Source organism: Manis pentadactyla, chromosome 10, assembly GCF_030020395.1.
Source record: "Manis pentadactyla isolate mManPen7 chromosome 10, mManPen7.hap1, whole genome shotgun sequence".
Taxonomy (NCBI): Eukaryota; Metazoa; Chordata; class Mammalia; order Pholidota; family Manidae; genus Manis; species Manis pentadactyla.
Window position 1 is genome coordinate 122,403,470 of NC_080028.1, and position 12,583 is coordinate 122,416,052.

Below are 12,583 nucleotides of genomic sequence, written 5' to 3' on the forward strand. Positions count from 1 at the left end.
CAGAACACCATCTTTCCAGGCTCTGAATGTTCCTGAAGCTTAGCTTTTCCATTCTTTTGCCAAGAAATTCCTGCCTTGAAAGCCCACAAGGAACACAACAGATGCCTGGATTCATGAAAACATCAATCTTCTCGGCTCTGCCTGGACCTCCCGCCCTGGAACAGGGACAGACTCATTTAATGAGATTTTAAGTGCTGGCATACACAGGTCTGTCTCCCCATCTCCCAATTCTGTAACAGCCCAGCAGACCTACATCTTGACTAAACCTTCTCAATCACTCTAGTTGGTGCAGAAAGAAACAAAACCCAATTAAAAAGGCAGTGCCAAGAACAGGATGAGGGGTCTTAGGCCTAGGTAATCATCAGCCCAGCTCAGGGAATGGACCTACGGACATTTTAGAATCCTGATTAGATGCTGTACCTAAGCAGGTGAAATTCCTGACCAGTCTGCTCCGCTCCACTCTTTACTTTGAAAAGGAAAACAGTGCCACCAAAGTTTAGAGAATAAAATCTGTAGAGAGCTGGAAACTGTCTTTTGTGCCCCTTGGAAGCTGTGTGGCCTTAAGCAAGTGACTTGAGTTTTCTGAGCTTTTGTTCTCATCTGCAGTGGGACTAGCTAGGTCCCCACAGGGTGATGAGTAGAGATGATGAAAAACGGGAAGGAATGATTCAAGTCCACAGCGCAGTGTCTGACACCAGGCCCATCCCAGGAATGCCCGGACAGCAGGACAGAGTCGCCAGGCTGGGGAGAGTAGGTTCCAGGCCTGACGTGGTGCCTGGCAGAGGGTGCTGCCGGCAGAGCTCAGGCTGCTGCCTGGGAGACCTGTTGCTTCCCCAACTAGCAAACTGAAATGCTCGGAGCCAGGCACTGCGGGGTAAGACTCAATGGGACCTGTGTGACACTCTAGAGGATGTCAAAGCAGCAACCATAGGGGTGCTGCGAGGGCTCTTGGAATGGCCCTTAATCTGGAAGATTCAAAGGGACTCTTCTTACTCTCTTAGGATAACCATTCTTGGCATAAACCAGCCATTGAACGTGGTTCCGAGGCCTTGAGCCCTGGCCCTGCTCACTTCCCAGTCTCTGCACACCCCACCTTCCCCTGTCTCTGGGTTCTGCCACTTGGACCTGTGCCTGTCACATGCAGACTTCTACTCCTCAGCCTTTGCAGATGCTGTTCCCACTGCCCCAAATGTTTTTCCCTTGCTTCTGACTCCTCGATTCCTACTCAGCCCTCTGATTTAAACTCCACATGCACCTCCTTTGGGAAGCCCTCCCTGACCCTCTGTGCACACCTTAGACCCTCTCACCTTTGTGAGACCACATACCTCTCACCTTTGTGGCATCATCACATTACTTGGCATCTGTTTGTATAATTATTTAGTTCATGTCTGGCTGCTTCCAAGACTGCAAAGCTCTTTAAGCTGTGCTTATGCTTAAAGTTAGACCCCCATCATTACACCTGTCCTGGGCCTTTAATATGTTTTTGTTAAATTGATATTAAAAGTGTGGAAGTCTATTCAGAGGGCAATCTAGCATGTTTTATCATGTTCTAAGGCTACAGTGGTCAAAACAATGCAGTGTTGGGGTACTTACTAATGAGGCAGGAGAGAGAACAGAGAAACAGTCGTATGCCCATTTTTCCAACAAAGTATCAGTGATACCGGGTGAATGGGATTATTGATATGGAAAGATAAATTTGTCATGATTGTCCTTAACCCAACATGTAAAAAATCTACCCCACGCAGATTCTAGAGATAAATCTGAAAGGCAAACCTTGAAAGCTTCTGTTTACTAATAGAGGGGGCAATATAAATGACCTTGAATTTCTGAAACTGGATACAGAAAGCACTAACAAGAAAAGATTAATAAAGTGAAGGATACAAAAATTAAAAATTCCAGTCATCAAAAGTCATCACTGAAAAGGGGACTCATACCAGAGTAGGAGAAGAAATTTGCAAAACATGTAAGTGCCAAAGGGGTCATGACAAAGCATGATAAAAAGCAATGAGAAAAAAAATAAACAAAAGAAAAATGGACAAGAGATCTGAACAGGCACTTCATAAAATAGGAAACCCAAATGACCAATAAGCACATAGAAAAGATGATCAGATTTAGTTAGTAATTAGAAAATTAAAGAAACCACCACACACACACCAGAATGGCTGGTATTGAAAAATACAACAGTAAGTCAAGGTACTGGAGCTGGATAGCACACGGAGCAACTGGAATCTCATACACATTGCTGTTGGAGTCTAGACTGGGCAATACCTTGTTCTAGAATGTTCATGGCAGCACTACTTATAATGGCCTTGCTATGGAGTAAATTGTGTTTCCTCAAAAATTCATATGTTAGAGCCCATTAACCCTCACGCTGGAGATGGGGCCTTTCGGAGGGAATTCAGTTTGGATCAGGTGAGGACGAACACGGCCCTTATGACAAGGTAAGCATCCTTGTAAGAAGAGCTACACCAGGGTGCTTTCTCTGGCATGCGAGGGCACGGTGAGAAGGCAGCTGTGTGCAGGCCAGCAGGGCCTGGGGAACGAAGGAGGTGCGGTCTGGACCCTGGCACTTGGAGGTCCCCGGTGAAACCCCTGGTTGAAGCAAAGCCAATCTCAGATCAAGTCCGGTGTGTGGGTCTTCCTAATTCTGACCTTAGCCAAAAAACTTAAAACTCTTTGATTCTGTGTCCTCATCCACAAAAGAGGACCTCCCTACCTGGGTACTGAGAGCATTAAATGAAGGGATACAAATAGAGCCCGGCATCTGGAAAAGCATTCAACCACGCTTGCTCTTAGCACCCAGCCTAATAATCACCAATATGTCGTTCCACGAGGTGGTACTATCGCCACTTCACAGATGAGGAAAGTGAGATGCAGACGTCACAATCTCTAGGGCACTCAGGGAGCAAGCAACACAGCCTCTTTCCAAGTCAGGACTTTTCTCCCTACCCACAGGGGCGTCTAAGTCACAGAGCCCGACCCAAGCCCGCAGCGGGCCTTTGAGGGGTTGCATGGGGTTGAATCTGGTTACTGCAAATGGTCTGAGTTGTCTGTGAATGGCTGCTCCTTGGGACTTTCTCTACCTACCACTGGTTTTATTTATTCAGCAGTTTTTACACTTTATTTATTCAGCAGTTTAACCCTGTTCTCTCATTTGCTGGGGCAGCTGGTCCTCCCAAACTGCTGTGATTGTCAAAGGGTAAGACATATGATTCTCATTGATGGATGAGTAAACTGAGGCCAGAGAGTGCAGTGGGACTCCCAGAGGCATCCGGGTAGCACAGTGTTCAGGCAGCAGGGCCCCAGAGTCTGTCAGCCTGGGTCTCTCTGTGTACATGCTGCCTTCACTGTGAGCCTGGGCGAACCAGTCATCCATTCTGAGCCTGCATTTCCCACCTCTGCAATCTGATCAGTCTTTATCCTGGGGTTGCTGTCAGCAGTGAGACAAGCAAATATACATAAAACCTGTAGAACAGCCTTAGCGCCCACTCAGTCCTCAGCAAATAAGAGCTGCCACCATCTTTGGGTCATTGTCATTAAGATGGGCAGAGGCTGAGTCAGACTCTGTCCAGGGTCCTCTGTCTCCCCTGTCCTCTTGTGGCTTATCATTACCTTGCCAGCCCAGCTCTGGAGCCCCCCGGGCCCCCATCCCCAGGTGAGAAGGTCCATACGTTTCTAAGGGTGCCGCTCTCCTTCGAGCTCTGCTTTCAGCTCTGGGGAGGACTGTGCACTGAGGGCTGGGGCAGGATGCCAGGCATGCAAATTGCACACAGGCAGTAATTTGCACAAATGCTCCTTGGTGTGCTCATTTCCAGCCTGTCCCCAGAATGGTGCTCAGCCTGCAGAGCCAGCAGAGAGCTATTTACAGCTCTGGGCAAGGAGAGGGGAGGCAGGCTCTGTTCCCACATGGGAACAGCCCTGCCGAGGAGTGGCTTGCTCTTTTGGCTGCTGTAAGATGCTATTCAGCCAACCTTGCCCCAAAGCAGCTTCGAGGTCCTAAAAGCTTTTGCTGGAAGGCCAGCAATTTGCTCCTGGGGTTGTCTGGTTACTGCAGGGAACCCACATTCAAAGGCAGGTGGGACAAAGTGTCCCCGGGCTCCTAACAATAGCTGCCAATGGATTCTGCACTCTAGAGGAAGGAAGGGAGAGAGGAAGTCTGTCAGAACCATGGACAGCTCTAGCTTCTACGATTTTCATCCAGATCAGGGGTTGACAAACTGGTTGGGAAGGGGGGACATCTGGCCGTCAGTCAGTTTCGTAAATAAAGTTTTATTAGAACACAGCCTCGCCTGTTCATTTACATTGTCTATGGCTGCTTTCATGTACAGACAGCTGAGTAGTTGCAATTTTAAATGCATGGCTCACAGAAATTCAAATATTTACTATCTGCCCCTTCAGAGAAAAAAGATTGCTAAGCCCTACTCTAGGTGAAGCCCCATCATCTCATCTTGTAGCAGGCCTCTCTGTTTGAGCCTCTTACAGTCCATCCTCTCTCCAACCAGCTTCCAGAAGGATCTTTCTCCAGCGTTAATCAAATCAGGTGACCTCGCTTAAAACCCTTCCATGGTTCTCCATTGGTCTTTGGGTCAAGTCCAAACTCATTATCACGGGTCACTTGGCTGTCCATTGTGAGGCCCTCCTCCCACTTTCCCTCTCCTTACTCACCCACCCTGTGCTCCACCAAGGGTCCCTTCTATTCTCTGAACCTTGGTTTTACAGAAAAAAGGTTGTGCCTCAAAGGAAAATTATACTTTGTCTACATACAATACAAATTTCTGGGTTATCTGATCCCAGCCCTGTTCATTATCTTTGAGCTCTTTTTTTCAACACTTTTTAAGTTGTAGTAAATTGACAGATATGCAAATTCTGTCTTGTCCAACCACTTTTTGCCTCCATTTACAATTCATTTCAGCATTCCTTTATGCCATACATAATTGTGCTTTATTTGGCTTTGCCTATGAACCAGTTCTGACATCCGCCTGGTTCCCTCATGGAATCAGCTTAATAAAATCATTAACAAGTGTTCGTTTTTGTATCTGTATGGAAGTCGTGACTTTATCCTTTTTTTTCTTGAAGATTATGACAGTTTTCCATGCAGTCTGAGCCTCTGTTCATGTTCCCTCTGTTGAGAACATTTTCCTGTCTTTTCTGCCTTTCCCTCCTGAAACTTTTCCCCCAGAACCCCCAGAAACAGGGAGGCTCTCCTTTTTCTGAGCTCCAATGCCTGTTGACTTCCCCCACCCTGCCCCCACCCTGCCCTCGGCACTCACCACATTGAATGGCAGTTGTTTATGGGTCTGTCTCCCCACAGCTACCCTAGAAGATCCTCTGGGTCTTTATCTGTCCCCCACCACACACACACACACACACACACACACACACACACACCCCTAGTATGGTACACGACACATGGAATTGTGCAGTAAAAGGACACACTCATGGTGAATGAATGCATGTCAGATGATCAGATTGCCACCAAGACAGAAGCCACAAAGAGAGGCCTCGTTTTCCTTGCTCAGCACCATAGCAATGCCATGCCAATGTCCCACCTACCTAGCAAGCACCCAGTAACACCTGTGGAATCAACAAAAGAATGCCGCCAATGCTCCTGCTCTTGGCCCACTTGTAGGTCACCTCCTCTCCCCACTTCAGAAGAGCAAACCTAGTAGCTTCAGGAGGCTGCCCTGGCCCTCCATATTTTCATGTATTGCCACCATGGTGCCTCATCCCCTCTGGACCCTGCTCCCCTTTAGGGAATGGATGGCAATCTCTGTTCTGCTTCACGGTCACAGTGCCACCTTGAGCCAGGTGCTGCCCTTCTGGACCTGTTTTCCCATGGGTCAAGCAAAGCCAGTTCACACATTCCAAGAGATAAAGCACATCAAGCAGGGATACGAATGACCAATAATGCCCTAGTGATACGCCAGCTCAGGCACCATCGACACTGTGACAGATTCCGTCAGTGTAACTCACCAGCAGAGCTACATAGGACTTAGCTCTGAGTTGAGGGTTCCAGAGATGTCCTAGGCTAGGCTCCTCAACTTGGGTGTGCACACAAGTCCTTCACCCCCACCCCTAGCCGGATATTTTTAAAATGCAGATTTGCATTCTGTAGGTCTGTTTGGGGCCCAAGAGTCTGCACTTCCAACCAGCATCCAGATGACATGGTACTGCTGGGCACTGGACCACACTTCAGGCAGCAAGGTGCTGGGGCACAGTGGGTCCCAGTTTTGAAGGAATTCTCAGTGTGGCCAAGGGATAGCTTTTCAGCGTATTGCTGGAAATAATCCATAAAGTGATATTCCAAGGTGATAAATGGGGGATGTAGGCAGTTAAACCCTTGGGACCTCTGAGAATGCATAGGTCGGTGGGTGGGGGAACTTCTCCGTGGTCACCTTGATATCCCAAGGTCACCAGACAGTAGTGCCTGACCCACAGAAGCTGAGCAGATGTTTAAATACAAGAGGAAATGGCAACACAAAAATCCATTTGTGTATTTAAAGAACTCTTACAACCCAACAACAGAAAGACAATACAACCCAATTCAAAAATGGGTAAAGGACTTGATGGGACATTTCTGCAAAGATGACATGCAAATGGCCAAGGAGTGCACCAAAAGGTGCTCAGCAGCATTGGTCATTAGGGAAATGCACATCCAAATCACAGTGAGAGATCCACTCCACACCTGTTAGAAAGGCAGTAATAGTAATCATAATAATGAGAATAATAACAATAAACAGAAAATACCAAGTGTTGGCAAGGATGTGGACACAGCTGGAACTCTCATACATTGCCGGTGGGAAGGGAAATAAATGGTGCAGTGTGGCAGTTCCTCAAGCGATTAAACAAAGAATTACCATATGGCCCAGCAGTTTCACTCCTGGGCATATACCCAGAACTGAAAACGAGTTTTCAAGATAAAACTTGTATACACATGTGCACAGCGGTAGTATTCATAGCAGCCCAAAGCTGGAAACAACCCAAGTATCTACCAACTGATGAATGGATAAACAAGTTCTGTCTGGCCCAGCCATCCAACAGAATATTACCTAGCCACAAAAAGGAACTAAGTAGTGATGTATGCTTCAGCATGAGGAGCCAGACTCCACAGGCCACATACTATATGGTTCCATTTATATGAAATACTCAGAATAAGCAAATCCAATTGAGTCAGAAAGCAGATTAGAGGTGGCCAGAGGCTGGGGAAGGCGGGTGGGTGACTGGTTGATGGGTACCAGGTTTCCTTTTGGGGGGATGAAGAAGATCTGGAACTAGATGGTGGTGACGGTTGAACAACCCTGGATGTACTTCATGTCACTGAGCCGTAGACTTCAAAATGATTAAAATGGCAAATGTTATACACTTCACAATAAAAACACACATTCATGCATGCACTAATGCTCAGTCTCTGTGGGCCGGGAACTGGGCTCTGCATTTGGGACTCAGGTGCAAATGAGACCTTCTCGATCTCTACCCTCCAGGGAATTCCAGAAGGAGAGAAAACCCAGCAAACAGTACTGGACCCCAGGAAGCCTTGGGTGGGGGTGACGGTGGTTCCTGGGAGAAAGGGTTCTCCCTCTGGGCATGGGGAGGGCCTGGGGGGCGCGATGAAAAGAGGGAATGCGGTATAGCTTGTGCAGGAGGGAAGCTGTGTTAGAGAGCCGATCCTCGTCCTGAAGGGACATGTAATTTAGAGGCCACAGCGGCTATTCTGTCTCTGTGATGGACAAGGCACTTTAGTGCATGGAGTGTCTAGAAAAGCAAGCCTAGCTGGACACAAGGGAAGGGACATGACGGCAGTTACCCTGAGAATCCCCTCCAACACCAGGATTTCTGCTGGGACCCAGCAGGGAGTGGGGACTACTGATTCAGGCAGCTGAGCATTCTTGAAGGCCTGGGGCTCCCCAGCTGTCATGCACGAGGCCTTTGTCCTCTGCCTCCTGGCCAGAGTGCGGGCGAGCCGAGAGAGGGGGTGAGCCAGGGCTCACACTGCTTGAGCAGGACCGTGTATCACGTGTTTGAACTATTGTTCCCTTTTTCAAGATGGGGACATGAGACACAGAGGGAAAGTGGCCACAGCCTGAGGCCATCATGCTGGTGTCAGCCCAACTGGGCCCCAGCCACTCTGAGTCTGCGGCCAGGGCAGAGGCTTGGCCTGGGGAGCTGAGGCCTCGGGTCCCTGTCTCCGGGCCCACAACTCTCAGCAAGTGCAAAGGCCCAAGTTTTGGCCACTGGCAACTTCTGGCCTGACTATGTCTCTGGAGAAAGGGACCAGCGTCTGCAGCAATGTCCCATCTTGGACCTCGCTGACACTGAGGGTCAAGGCTGCGTTCCTCGCGGGGGTCTGGGCAGTCGAAGGGACCCCAGCCTGGAGTCCCAGAGCCATACTTCCCGGCTGAGGGAGCCCGAGCAAGTCTGTCCACCTCTGTGGACGGTGCTTTGCTCGGTGTTAATGCACAGCGAGCTGGCCAGAGGAGGCCCTTTCTTCCTCTTGCCCCACAAACATGTTCTTACAAGTACAGGTCTCTTTCATGCTCCTTGCATCCCTAACTAGCCATGTTCATGTGCATTTACATGTGTCTTTCTTTTTTATACGATATATAGATAGACTCTGTGACGCCTACTGTCTTCACTAAGTAATGTCCGGGAGACCTTTCCAGGGCAGGAATGCAGATCTACCGCATTCTTCTGAAGACTGCTCGTCCCCCACCTGAATGCACTGTAACAATGCACCCTGGTATTACAAAGCCCCGCAGCAGGGACACTCTGTGCTTGCCTATCTGTGTGCACACGGGAGCATCTCTACAGAGAGTCCTAGAGGTGGGGTGGCTGGGCCGAAGGGCATGCACTTTAAATTCTGAAGCTGCCAAATGGTCTTCTGAAGGGGGCTGCAGAACTAGGTTATTTCTAAAGCTGTTTCCGGCATGACTGTTCCTCTGGCCTCTAGCAGGGAAGAGGGTAAAGCCCTTAGACGGGTCACTTAACCTCTGTGAGCCCTAGTTTATCATCTAAAGTGGGAAACCCAGAGCCATACACATGAAGGTGCTTCGGAGGTGACCGAGTCCTTTGACATATGAGAGACTAAAATGGTCCTTAATGCTACCACCCCCTCCATCAGGCAGACAGCAGCAGGAGGAGCCTGAGAAGGTCGTTGTCTTAAGTCAGATCAGTGAAGTGAAGGCACGTCTCTTAGGACCAGTAGTTCTCACTGGGTGGGGGGCTGCCCCCCAGGGACATCTGGTGGTGTTTGGAGAGTTTTAGTTGTCCTAGCTAGAGGGGTTTTCTACTGGCATCTAGTGGGTTGAGGGGCAAGAATGATTATAAACATCCTACAGCACACAGGGGAGCCCAACACAGAATCATCGGCCCCCAGTGTCCACAGTGCCAAGGGTAAGAACCCCTGCTCTAGACTGTCCCTTATCTGCTGCCTAGCCCCCAGAAAACCCCACCCAAAGATGAGGAAACTGAGGTTCTGAGAGAGAGTGATGAGCCTGAGGTTCCCTGGCCAGCAGTAGCCAGGAGAAGACCCCACCATTTGACTCTGGTCTGCAGTCCATTCCATAGACTGCACTGTCTTGCTAGGAAGGCACCACCCTCATCTCCCAACGTCAGCCAAAAGCTCACTGCCTTGGCCGCTGGCAGATTATCTACAGGTTATAAAGTTTTACCTGAAAGCACAACCTCCCTACCCAGCTTTAGAGGTTTTAGGACTTTACACCTGTAATCACAGTCATTGCTTCCACCCACTTGCTGTGTGCTATGCACTTTAGGAGGATTAACGCATTTTACCTTGAAAGGTTAACAATTCTCCCAAGATCACACCCTAAGTAGCAGACTTGAGACTCAGATAATAGGGACCAGAGACTGATCTCTGAACCCCTAGGCACTGTCTGCTTCCCCCTTATGCTCTGAACTTTCACCTTGGCACCCTGAACTTGCCTCCCTGCTTTACAGAGGAGCATGAAGCCAACCCTTTAGCTGGAGGAAAGGGGAAGCCCTCACCTCAAGATGCTCTCATTTGTAGGGACCTCATTGCTGTTGCCCAGCTGGGTCCCAGAGAACTCGCTGCCAGTTTCATCTCATGCTCCACCAATGCCTCAGGAAAGGAAGCAGGGCTCTGAGCAGGGATGGGAGATTGCTGCAGGGATGGGGGCTTGGGGACACAAGGAATGGGCCCTGGAGGGAGGTGACATGACTCCGTTGGGCTTTCTGAAGTTCCGGGAGCAATCCCAGCTATGTATCTGAGTTCCTGCAGCATATTGCAACCGATCTGATTTGCTATCCCAGGTCGATTTGGATTTTGGCAAGCCTGGATTTGGCAGTGGGCTCAATAAGAAGACCACATGGGCCAAGCGGTGAAGGGCAGACCCCCAGAAAGGATCCTGCAAGGCAGCGCGTTGCAGGGCGGTGCTGAGTTCCAGCTCTGTCCCTTCCTAACTGCGTGACATCCTTTGGGCCTCTGCACCTCCTTTGACAAGTGGGGACAGCTGTGCCAACAGTCCTGCTTTGCGTGTGGGGACTGGAGCTGATGTTTCAGACCCTGGCAGCCACAAGCCCTGGAGAGGCTGTGATAAGCTTTGCTACCCCCTGGCTGGGTGACCTTGAGCAAGTCTCTTCCCCCTTTGGGCCTCTGCTTGCTCAACTGTCAGATGAAGGGGCAGGATCTTTAACCTAGAAGCCCTTAGGGGTCTTAGGGTTCCAGATTTCTCTCTCCTGGAGCTGACCTCTTTGGGCATCCAGGACACACATTTCTCCGTACTCCACATCACAGGCACAGCTCCAAAGAGCAAGCAAAGCTCCTTGCCTTTCTCTTCCCCGCCCCCAACCTGGCCTGCCAGAAAAGAGCTGCTCTCAGTCCCTCTCAGGTCACCACCATCTTCACTCTTGGCTCAGCTTCATTCATGCAGCGGAGCCAACACTTTGTCTCTAGCCCAACGGATGCTTCCTGCAGCATCCACCTCCCTTGGCCAAGTGCCCAGGGGATTCCACTGCCCCTTGGAGCTGGGGAAGGAGCGGCACCAGGGAGCAAACTGGGGCCCTTCTCTCTGTACAGGCACCCACTTCTCCAGAAGAGGACTGGATGGCTTCTGGGAATGATCTTCTAATCACAGCCCTTGGTGTGCGCGTGGTGGTGGGTGGTCCCTGCGGGTCCTCTGTCTTAGAGACCATCTCTGCTGGCAGAGTTGGGGGCCACCCGGAAAGGTCTGTCAGGGCCCCAGCATCAAGGGCTCTAGCTTTCCCAAACCTCCTCTGGTCTTATCTCTGGCTGGGGAGGGTGAGGAAAGGTGAGAATGGAATTAGTTGGGACAGTGAGGTGTGGGGGTACAGCTGGGGAAGGATGGGATTTGGGAGAGGCAGGGAGAGGTGGGTGCAGGGTGTTAGTGGGAGAGGTTTGTGTAACAGGGTTAGAGAAGGGTGGAGTGAGGTGGCGACTTGGTCTGGATGGGTGGCCAGACCCGCCCTATTCTGAGTGTGAAAGCCCCTTGTCTTGCATCTTCATTGGAGGGGGGAGGGTAAGCCCCCCCAACCCCTTTAATGCCCTGCTGTCTGGGGCGACCGAATCTCTCTAATGGGTGAGAAGGGACGGGTTTCATCCACATCTGAAGGCAAGTCCCAGAGACCAGTTTCTGAGGTGGACGGAATGCAAAGAGGCCCACACGGGGTTTCAGGATGCAGAAGGGAAAGAGGGGATTTCCTTGGCTTGAGGAGGGGCTTATTTCCCAGGACACCTGGGACTCCATTTTCCCGGGAAGGGGGACTCTCATCTGCGGGCCGGGACGACCCCCGTCACTTCCGAGGCAGGTGAGAGGAGAGACCCAAACTTGGTTTTTCACGGAAGGACCCCTGCATCAGCCTCCAAAGAGGTCAAGAGGCTCTAGACACCTGCGGAGGCTGGGTCCCACTTTTGGGGGGAACATTCCAAGGGGGTAAATTAGGGAGGGGAATTCTATCTCCAGCGCCATAGGGCCAGAAGGACGAGCCATTTCTGATGGGAAAAGTACGCTGTTTTGCTCTCTGGGAGATGGGAGACCCTCTCTTTTAGGGAAGGGGGCCAGCGTCTCGGGAGTGAGGGCCCCGTTTCAGAGAGATGCCCCATTTTTTTGCTCCCTGGGGGCATGGCCGAAGGACTCCATCTCAGCTCCGCGAGGCGGGGCCCGCCCCACGCGACCCGGCGCCTGGCCCTTACCTCCAGGTCCCGGCTCCGGTCTGCGGACCCCGATACCCCAGCTCGCGGTATCGGAGCCCGGCGCTCCGGCTGCCCCTGCTCTCTGCCCTGCTTCCCCCAGCGACTCGCGGGGCTCCTTGGCTCCGCCGAGCCAAGCCGGCCAATCAGCGCTGCCGGCCCCGGCGCTCGCTCGCACCGCAGCCAATGAGCGTGCCCGTCATGGGCCACCGCCCCCGAGGGGGTGGGGAAGGCGGGGCGGGGGCAGAGTCCGGCCTCCGCGGGCGGAAGAGCAGGGGGCCAGGAGGAGGGACCGCGAGGGCCGAAGCCAAGGATCAGGGCTGTGGAAGAGGGAGGCGGTCAAGGACCCCATCGAGCCGGAGGGGAGCCCGTCTCTAGAAGGGCCGATTTAACCTAGAC

At 51.2% G+C, this 12,583-nt stretch overlaps 1 protein-coding gene across 3 annotated transcripts in view; it reads right to left on the reverse strand.

Annotated features, from left to right (window-relative positions):
* The window catches only part of ABAT (4-aminobutyrate aminotransferase), a 383,605-nt gene extending 371,286 nt beyond the window's left edge, over positions 1-12,319 (reverse strand). For 2 of the 3 annotated variants that reach the window (XR_008992287.1, XM_036931772.2), the window contains exon 1: positions 12,188-12,313. The gene's annotated coding sequence lies outside the window, so the exon portion shown is untranslated. Of the gene's footprint in view, positions 1-12,187 lie in introns of all 3 variants that reach the window. The other variant, XM_036931771.2, reaches the window with a different exon arrangement.
* Between the last annotated feature and the right edge of the window lie 264 nt (positions 12,320-12,583).